The sequence below is a fragment of the Mandrillus leucophaeus genome, unplaced genomic scaffold (assembly GCF_000951045.1).
Source record: "Mandrillus leucophaeus isolate KB7577 unplaced genomic scaffold, Mleu.le_1.0 Scaffold182, whole genome shotgun sequence".
In the NCBI taxonomy this organism is placed as follows: domain Eukaryota; kingdom Metazoa; phylum Chordata; class Mammalia; order Primates; family Cercopithecidae; genus Mandrillus; species Mandrillus leucophaeus.
This window is the reverse complement of record NW_012101832.1, coordinates 510,099-521,112: the sequence shown is the minus strand read 5'-3', so window position 1 is coordinate 521,112 and position 11,014 is coordinate 510,099. Positions and strand designations below refer to the sequence as shown.

Sequence of the window (11,014 nt, the reverse complement as noted above, 5' to 3'; positions counted from 1 at the left end):
CGGCTAATTTTTGTATTTTTTAGTAGAGACGGGGTTTCACCGTGTTAGCCAGGATGGTCTCCATCTCCTGACCTCGTGATCCACCCATCTCGGCCTCCCAAAGTGCTGGGATTACAGGTATGAGCCACCACGCCCGGCCCCTATCAAAATTTTAAGTGAACAGCACATTATTGTTTACTAGATGCACTTCATTGTAGAGCAGATCTCTAGAACTTTTTCATCTTGCATGACTGAAACTGAGTAGCCATGGAACAATGCCCCATTTCTAACTCCTCCAGCCCCTGGCAACCACCATTTTACTTAACGGATTCGGTAAGTTTGACTACTTTAGATAATTCATATAAGTGGAATCGTGCAATATTTGTCCTTTCATGACTGGTTTATTTCACTTGGCCTATTTTTTTTTTTTTTTTGAGAGGGGTCTCACTCTGTCACCCGGGCTGGAGTGCAGTGGCGCGATCATAGCTCACTGCAGCTTCAACTCCTGGGCTCAAGTAATCCTCCCTCCTCAGCTTCTTGAGTAGCTGGAGTCATAGCTGCATATCACTATGCCTGGCTTTAAAAAGTTTTTGTTTTTGTTTTTTTGGTACAGACTGGGTCTTGTTTTGTTGCCCAGGCTGGTCTCAAACTCCTGGCTTCAAGTGATCCTCCCGCCTCAGCCTCCTGAGGTTCTGGGATGATAAGCGTGAGCCACCCCATCCAGCTGACTAAGCCTAATTCTTAAGGATCATTCACACTGTAGCCTATGGCAGAATTTCCTCCTTTTTTAAGGCTGAATTATTCCATTGTGTTTATATCCCACGTTGTCTTTATTCAACCATTGATGGACATTTAGGTTGTTTGCAATTCTTGGCTATTGTGAGTAATGCGACTATGAACATGGGGGAGCAAATATCCCTTTGGGATCCTGTTTTCAATTCTTTTGGATAAATACCCAGAAGTGGGATTGCTGCATCATATGGTAGCTCTATCTTTAATTCTTTGAGGAGCCTTTATACTGTTTTCCGTAGCAGCTTGACCATTTTACATTCCCACCTTTAGCGTTCAGGGGTTCCAGTGTCTCCACATCCTTGCCAACACTCGTCATTTCTTGTTTTCTGTAAGTGATATTACTGATTTTATTGAAAAGATTTCAGAAAATTTTGAGTTATAAGTAGACAATTTTAATGTAGAGTGTAAAGCTTAGGAAATTGTGAGGAATTGAATATGAGGCTTCAGATGGACTATAATTACATGTATGCACTGCCTTGATTTATTTTTTATACAAATTATAGAAATATCTGCATTGCTTCAAAATTTGTATAACTGTAGGTTTGAAATATGTCATGCACTTTATATAAAATTTTATCTATTATGATAATGGTTGTACAACATCATGACTGTACTTAGTGCCAGTGAATGATACACTTAAAAATGGTTAAAATCTTAAATCTTATTTACATTTTAACACAATTTTTTAAAATGCTCCCAAAATTGGGTCTATTAAAAGTCTCTGGCCAGGCGTGGTGGCTCACCTGAGGTCAGAAGTTTGAGACCAGCCTGGCCAACATGGTGAAACCCCGTCTCTACTAAAAATACAAAAATTAGCCGGGCGTGGTGGTGGGTGCTATAGTCCCAGCTACTCAGGAGGCTGAGGCAGGAGAATTGCTTGAACCTGGAAGGTGGAGGTTGCAGTGAGCTGAGATCATACCACTGCACTCTAGCCTGGGGGACAGAGTGAGACTCCATTTCAAAAAAAAAAGAGTCTCTGGTAAACACCTTATGTCTTCAAATCCTAAAAATCACCATTTGCATAATTGCCAAGTGTAAGTGAAAGAATATGATTTTTTATGTAGTATGAATTTCATCTCTATGAACTTCATTTCTAACCATTTCCTGGTGCCAGTCAATAGATGTGGCAGTTGTGACTGAGCATTCTTGAACCTCCTTTTAGATAACAGAAGTCGGGGACAGTCACATAGTCTTCTACTGCCTCTGCTCAGCCAAGAGCATTGTAATATGTTTTCTTCTCTATGCAAACCACCAAAGGGGGTGTGTGTATGTATGTACATGTGCATATACATATATTTAATCCTGATTAACAAGATACTGAAGAAAGAAAGCAGCTGTGTTCTGTACTACTTCAAGCATTTAGTATAGGAAAAGAGGCATTTCTGCAGGTAAATAGTTTTATAAATATAACTCATCCTGTTTCACTGCTGTAGCTACATATCTAGGAGTAAACCTATAGGAGGTCAAGCAGCATGTAACTAGGGAACTCCTATATTTAGTTTAGAAAAATTAGTATGATACTTCGCCGAGACTTCTGGAAGAAAATTAATTCGCATTATATTAGAAAGGAATTTAGAATGAGGGAATGAATAGGTCTTTGCATCAACATACGTGCTATGATTGAAAGGCAAATAAAAACTGGTCAGGGCTTGGTGACTCTTCTTCCCTAATAAGGGAAATATTCATGATATTTTAATTTAAAAATATTAAGAAAAAAGTTACAGAGAATATCCCAATTTTAAAAAGTTTTATATACATATGTATTCCAAAATGTAAGTAGTAGTAACTTTTGGGTGATGTGATTATATATTTTGTACTTTTTCTACATCTTCTCTAGTTATATATAATATTTAGCTTTTTTTTTTTTTTTTTTTTTGGACAAGGTGTCACTCTGTTGCCTAGGCTGGAGAGCAGAGGTGCAAATAGGGTCACTGCAGGCTGGACCTCCCTGGGCTCAGGTGATTCTCCCACTTCAGCCTGCTGAGTAGCTGGGACTACAGGCACATACCACCATGGCCAGTTAATTTTTGTATTTTTGGTAGAGATGGGGATTCACCATGTTGCCCAGGCTGGTCTCAAACTCCTGGGCTAAAGAGATCTGCCCACCTCAGCCTTCCAAAATGCAGGGATTACAGGTGTGAGCCGCTGTACCTGGCCTTAGCACTTTTCTTATCATAAAATAAAAATGATATATATATAGCAAATGAAATGTTATTCCCTTTGCAGGGGTGGGAGCTATACTTGAAATGTTTGTTGTTTTCTTTTCTTTTCTTTTCTTTTTCTTTTGAGATGAAGTTTCACTCTTGTCGCCCAGGCTTGAGTGCAGTGGCGCCATCTCGACTCATTGCAACCTCTGCCTCCCAGGTTCAAGCAAGTCTCCTGCCTCAGCCTCCCAAGTAGCTGGGATTACAGGTGCCTGCCACTACAGCTCGCTAACTTTTTGTATTTTTAGTACAGATGGGGTTTCCCCATGTTGACCAGGCTGGTCTTGAACTCCTGACCTCAGGTGATCCACCCGCCTCAGCCTTCCAAAGTGTTGGGATTACAGGTGTGAGCCACCACACCCAGCCGAAATGTTTGTTGTTTTCATCAAATTTTCTTTTCTTTTCTTTTCTTTTCTGACTTGGAGTTTTACTCTTGTTGTTGGAGTGCAATGGCGTGGTCTTGGTTCACCGCAACCTCCGTCTCCCGGGTTCAAGAGATTCTCCTGCCTCAGCCTCCCGAGTAGCTGGGATTACAGGGGCCCGCCACCATGGCCGACTAGTTTTTGTATTTTTAGTAGAGATGGGGTTTCACCATGTTGGCAAGGCTGGTCTCAAACTTTTGACCTCAGGTGATCTGCCTTGCCTTGGCCTCCCAAAGTGCTGGGATTACAGGCGCGAGCACCGCGCCCGGCCCAAATTTCCTTTCCATGGATGAATGGTAATGATAACAACCATCCACAGCCTAGGAAAAAAAGTCATAATTTAAGTATTCTAGCCTAGAAATACAAGCTGTCAAACTAGTGGGCAAGATAAGAGGCTTAGAGTTGCTGATGCAATTATTTTATATAAAAAGAATATGCAGCAGTCAAAAAATCTTTAGCCAAGTGAATAGATAGTACAACTATACTGCACACACATTCTAGAAGAGAAGAATATGGAGAAGAACCAGAGATTATACTTTCTATATGTAAGTTCAAGTAGATCGTAGGCTAAGAGGTTTCATTTATATCAGCAACTAATTTATGTGTGTCTGTATTATTCAATGTAGGATCATTATAGATATGAGGCATTTTAACACTGCAGATGATTTTTCAGTATTATCTGAGGTGGTATAGTCATAGATGCACTTGATCTTGCTTCTTTTCTCATAGCTAAAATAAACTCTAGGGTTGGGCATTAAAAACTACGGTTTTGGCCGGGCATGGTGGCTCACGCCTGTAATCCCAGCACTTTGGGAGGCCGATGCGGGTGGATCACGAGGTCAGGAGATCGAGACCATCCTGGCTAACACGGTGAAACCCCTTCTCTACTAAAAATGCAAAAAATTAGCCGGGCGTGGCGGCGGGCGCCTGTAGTCCCAGCTACTTGGGAGGCTGAGGCAGGAGAATGGTGTGAACCCGGGAGGCGGAGCTTGCCGTGAGCCGAGATCACAGCCACTGCACTGCAGCCTGGGCGACTGAGCAAGACTCCGTCTCAAAAAAAAAAAAAACAACAACTACAGTTTTAGGCATTTAAGCAGTAAGAAATTTCTATTCTATTTAGAAATAAATTTTACAAAATAACAATGTAACTGGTATGATTATTCATTATTAACTAAGAACAAAGCCAATTTTATGTGTGTACCTGAGTAAATTTATAAAGCAAACTCCTTAGCAAAATATTGTCAAGCTCCCTATATTCAAACTAAGTCAAAATATTAAAAATCTCTGTATTTTGGAAACCAACTTAAATATGTTCATTTTCACAACCAGCTCCCAAAAAAAATAATTAAGAATTGAAAATGATAGCTACCATGTGAACATATCTAATTACTGGGAATTTACTATGATCAGCTTTGGTTCTGAAATTGCTATGTCTCTAGATTTAGTAATTTTGCGTTAATTGACTGTACTGCAATGAATGGGTTTGTGATGATTCAGGTACAAGATTGAGACAGTGAATTCAGAATTTATGGGGTTTTTTTTTTTTTTTTTGAGACAGAGTCTGGCTGTGTCACCCAGGCTGGAGTGCAGTGGTACAATCTTGGCTCACTGCACCTCCACCTCCCAGATTCTAGTGATTCTCCTGCCTCAGCCTCCTGCGTAGCTGGGATTACAGGTGCACACCACCATGCCTGGCTAATTTTCATATTTTTAGTAGAGACAGGGTTTCACCATGTTGGCCAGGCTGGTCTTAAACTCCTGACCTTGTGATCTGCCCGCTTCAGCCTCCCAAGGTGCTGGGAATACAGGCATGAGGCACTGCGCCTGGCCCAGAATATATGTTTTAAATGTGCCTTTAAGTAATAACATATAATACAGAGTTTTAGAAAACAAGGGTTACAATTGTTATGGACTAAACATTCATTATGTTGATGCATAGATTTCAAGACTGAAAAATCACTAGTGAATTATTTCAAAGCTTTAAAAAAGACAGTGAATTTCATTCTGCGTCATCTCTCAGTGCAACTTAATCTTCTTAGAACCATAATAAATACAAATAACCACACTAAAAGATCTAGCACATCCTTATTCACACATTTTATAGTGCAGTAACTGGGAAGGAAAGTACTGGCTTTTAAGTAATCCTACAAAACAATTTCAGTTGATAGAACACCTGCCTACTTATTGGCAACACTACCAGTTCTTATGAAGCGTATTTTAATGCTCAGCAGCTCTATTGAGGTGTGAATGCAGCTAAGTTTGCACTTGCTGGTTAGTCTATAAGATGGTCCAAGTATCTACAAACTGCCTTGAAAATAGGAATGATATCTTCTGGATCAAATGAAAACTTTACAACATGTTGTGAAAATGAGGATCAAAAGACCGTCAGTATGATTTATTAGAAGGGTTTTGGGCCAGGCACGATGGTTCATGCCTGTAATCTCAGCATTTTGGGAGGCTGAGGTTGGAGGATTGCCTGAGCACAGGAGTTTGAGACCAGCCTAGGCCACATAGGGAGACAGACCCTTTCTCTACAAAAAAACAAAAAAATTAGCTGGGTATGGTGGTATGTACCTGTGGTCCCAGCTACTCAGGAGGCTGAGGTAGGAGGATTGCTTGAGCCCTGGAGTTTGAGACTGCAGTGAGCCATGATCACACCACTGCAGTCCAGTCTGGGCAACAAAGCATGAGACCCTGCATGAGACCCTGTCTCAAAAAAAAAAAAAAAAAAAAAAAAAAAAAAAAAAAAGAAGAAGAAGAAGGATTCTGAACTCCTAAACAACACATATGGTTATTGTCTTTAAAAATTAATGCACATGGCCAGGCATGGTGGCTCACGCCTATAATCCCAGCTCTTTGGAAGGTGGAGGTGGGCAGATCACCTGAGGTCGGGAGTTCAAGACCAGCCTGACCAACATGGAGAAACCCTGTCTCTACTAAAAATACAAAATTAGCCGGCCATGGTGATGGGCACCTGTAATCCCAGCTACTTGGGAGGCTGAGGCAGGAGAATTGCTTGAACCTAGGAGGTGGAGGTTGCAGTGAGCCGAGATCGTGCTATTGCACTCCAGCCTGGGCAACGAGTGAAACTCCATCTCAAAAAAAAAAAAAAAAAAAAAATTAATGCTTGTATGTCTGTTATTCTCATTTAGGTTTCTATTTTGTCTATTTATTTCACTGATGTATCCCAGGTACCTAGAGCATTGTCTTTTAAAAGTGTTTTTAATTAGAAGATGATTTATTTTATTAAATGCTGTTTTGCCATCCTGTGAGATGGTCATGTGGGTTTTCCTCACTTACTTCTTATGATTACATATGTAATAGATTTTTTAAAGCCAACTGCATCATTCTAGATTACTGGGCTCAAATAACCAGTACCCACTCTAGCTAAAAGGAATGTATTGAAGTGATATTTGGTAGTTCAGAGAATCTCCTCAAAGGCCAGATAAACAGGCCTGGAAGCTACACCGTTTGGAACAATGCCCAACTCACACAGCAGGACTGTCCCAGTTAAGACCACTGCCGTGCACCAGACACCATAGTTTGTACTGCTGACCTAGGGCACCAGACACCATCCCTAGAACATTTGCTCTTACTGCTCCAGGAAGCTGGATGTCTCTGTGGCCATCTTTACTATTTCCAGCCACCAGCTTCCAAATTAAAGACTTGTATGAGTACATTTGATTTGTCAGCCCAAGCAACAAGGGGAACCGAGGAACAAATCTGGCTTCTATCTTGGGGACACAGAGGTTCATAAGGTGAAGAATTGCCAGACATGAGAAGGTTACTTAAAGGTGCTAGGTGACCAGAAAGAATGATAGATCAAGGAATCTTTGGATTTGTTTGAAATAAAGGTATAAGTTAGTCTGTGTAATTAGGTAGCATTCAGTGAACTTAACTTTGAAATATAACTTTGAAATGAAATGCAATGGAACTTGGCTGTATAGGTAAATAAGGATATAAAGAATACAGACACTCCCAAATATCTAAAACATATAGAACACTATGGATCTGTGTATAATTGGGAATGAGAGAAGAGGAAGTAGTTAAGGCTGACACAGGTTTTGGTGATGGGGTAAATGGTGATACTTCAATAAGATGAGGAACAGAGGAGATGCAGATATTGTATGTGCGTGGAGGCGGGAGTTAGAAGATAGTTTGGGACTTACTTCCTCTTCTGGCAAGATGGCGGGTGGAAAAGCTGGAGTGACTCTGAGGCAGCTGCATCTTTCCCGCCAGGATCTCACCACCTTGGATGTTACCAAGTTGACGCCATTTTCACACGAAGTTATCAGCAGACAAGCCACCATTAATATAGGTACAATTGGTCATGTGGCTCATGGGAAATCCACAGTTGTCAAAGCTGTTTCTGGAGTTCACACTGTCAGGTTCAAAAATGAACTAGAAAGAAATATTACAATCAAGCTTGGATATGCTAATGCTAAGATTTATAAACTTGATGACTCAAGTTGCCCTTGGCCAGAATGTTATAGATCTTGTGGGGGCAGTACACCTGATGAGTTTCCTACAGACATTCCAGGGACCAAAAGGAACTTCAAATTAGACACGTTTCCTTTGTTGTCTGTCCTGGCCACGGTATTTTCATGGCTACTATGCTGAAAGGTGCAGCAGTGATGAACGCAGCCCTTCTGTTGATAGCTGGTAATGAATTTTGCCCTCAGCCTCAGACATCTGAACACCTGGCTGCTATAGAGATCATGAAACTGAAGCATAATTTGATTCTACAACATAAAATTGATTTGTTAAAAGGAAGTCAGGCTAAAGAACAATACGAGCAGATCCTTGCATTTGTCCAAGGTACAGTAGCAGAGGGAACTCCCATTATTCCAATTTCAGCTCAGCTGAAATACAATATTGAAGTTTGTGAGTACATAGTAAAGAAAATTCCAGTACCACCAAGAGACTTTACTTCAGAGCCCCAACTTATTGTTATTAGATTCTTTGATGTCAACAAAGCTGGCTGTGAAGTTGATGACCTTAAGGGCGGGGGGCGTGTAGCTGGTGGTAGTATTCCAAAAGGAGTATTAAAGGTGGGTCAGGGGATAGAAGTAAGACCTGGTATTGTTTCCAAATATAGTGAAGTAAAATTCATGTGTAAACCAATCTTTTCCAAAATTGTATCACTTTTTGCAGAGCATAATGATCTGCAATATGCTGCTCCAGGCGGTCTTATTGGAGTTGGAACAAAAATTGATCCCACTTTGTGTGGGACAGACAGAACGGTGGGGCAAGTACTTGGTGCTGTCAAAGCCTTACTTGAGATATTCACAGAAGTGGAAATTTCCTATTTCCTGCTTAGACGGCTTCTAAGTGTACACACTGAAGGAGACAAGAAAGCAGTAAAGGTGCAAAAGCTGTCTAAGAATGAAGTGCTCATGGTGAACGTAGGATCCCTGTTGACTTAGTGCTGTCAAGGCCGATTTGGGTAAAATTGTTTCGACCAATCCAGTGTGCACAGAGGTAGGAGAAAAGATTGCCCTTAGCCGAAGAGTTGAAAACCAATGGTGATTAATTGGTTAGGGTCAGATGAAAAGAGCAGTGACAATCAAGCCACCAGTAGATGATGACTGAAGAATACCGGTTAAATAATACATTTGGATGGAGTTGGAAGTTGAAATTTCTCTTAACAACTGGGGGTTTATTTTCAAAGCGATATTGGGGAATTGGTTTCACAGTTTGTTACCTTAGTAGGTAGCTGTAAGGTTATTCTCATTTTTTTTTTTTTTTTTGTGCTTATGAAAACTTAGCTTAGGGACTACAATTAATATAAAAATTGGCATAATGTTGGATTGAATCTACATTTTGGCGGAAGTTAAGTATTCCCATATAATGTCAAAATTATACATCATGCAGTTTGTTTGTTTGTTTATTTGTTTGTTTTTGTTTTGAGTCTGGCTCTGTCACCCAGGCTGGAGTGCAGTGGTGTGATCTGCAACCTCTGCCTCCTGGATTCAAGCGATTCTCCTGCCTCAGCCCCCCAAGTAGCTGAGATTACAGGCGCGTGCCACCATACCTGGCTAATTTTTGTATTTTTAGTAGAGATGGGGTTTCAACATGTTGGCCAGGCTGGTCTCTCCTGACCTCAGGGTGATCAGCCCACCTTGGCTTCCCAAAGTGCTGGGATTACAGGCATGAGCCACCTTGCCCAGCCCAAGTCATATGGTTTGAAATGAAACTTTGCTACAACCAGCCTTTGCTGTAGCACACACATATACTACTGAACCTGTTTGAAATAAATTTTCTTTCTTTTTCATGATTCATCTTTGAGTAGCTCAGGCTGAAGGACTGAGGTACCAGTAAAAACTTAAAGGCACAAATTCTCCTTGAAGACCTTCTCCCTTTTCTTTGTCCCCATATTTTATGTTGCTTTATCTTTAAAATTTTGCATGAAAAGGAAATTAATGGGTTCAAATGAAATTGTCCTTTAGAGCATGAGTACTTGTTTCCATGGACAAATCTTTTTCTCCCCTTGCTCTTCCTGGCCTGAAACACGGGAAACCAGAGTCAGAAGTCAATGCCTTGGGATTTTTTCTGCATTGTTTTATGCCTGAAATCCAATAGTCTTCCTCCACTGGAAAATACTGTTATACCAAATAATTCTAGATGAGTAACAAAGATCTTTCCAGGCCTTCATTTTATGTTTTTTCTTAACTGTTACATTATCATGACACAGATTGTAATATTACTAATTTCTGGACGTTTCAAAAGGTCAAGAAGTAAAAGATGTTGGAAAGCAATGAGTAAGTCCTTTTCATTTTTAACTTATTCCCCATGTCCCTATACTTACTTCCCCATGTCCCTATATTTACTTCCTGTGCTTTATCTTTTTTATTTTTTTAGAGATGGAGGCTCGCTCTGTCATCTAGACTAGAGTAAAGTGGCACGATCTGGGCCCACTGCAACCTCTGCCTCTTTGGTTCGAGCGATTCTCGCACCTTAGCCTCCTGAGTAGCTGAGATTACAGACACATGCCACCACATCCAGCTAATATTTATATTTTTAATAGAGATGGGGTTTCACCATATTGGCCAGGCTGGTCTCAAACTCCTGACCTCAGGTGATCTGCCTGCCTTGGCCTCCCAAAGTGCTGGGATTACAGGCGTGAGCCACTGTGCCTGGCTTATTTTTCTTTATTTATGTTTTTGCTTCATAAGAGGTTCTGTTAAGCAGTGATTCCTAACTCTCGCTGATATTAGAATTGCTGGGGAAGCTTTTTTAAAAAAAATGCCCCACAGAGATTCTGATTTAATTGGCTTAGAATAGAATTCAGGCATTGATATCTTTAAAAACTCCCCAGTGTTGAGAAACAAATTTAGAGAGTTGAGAAGCGGGTATGTTAAATTACAGAATCTTACTGAGTTTTGGTAGTCTGATAATATAGTTTGCTTTGCTTTTCTTAAATTTGCATTGAGATGGGATTTAAGGCATATTGTGCTCTTTTGAATGTTGAAGTTGCATTGAAGAAGTTTAGAAGCTCTGGCTATGGGTTATCTAAGTTGATGTTTTGAGGAGGCATATTAATTTTATAAACTTGGCTGACTTTTAAGGTTGTAGCATAGAAATAAAACAATTTTACATTTAAAAAAAAAAGTTTAA

The 11,014-nt window shown here is 40.4% G+C and overlaps 1 pseudogene; it reads left to right on the top strand.

Annotated features, from left to right (window-relative positions):
* The first annotated feature begins 7,582 nt into the window (after positions 1–7,582).
* On the top strand, positions 7,583–8,989 carry LOC105537939 (annotated as a pseudogene).
* Positions 8,990–11,014: the final 2,025 nt, after the last annotated feature.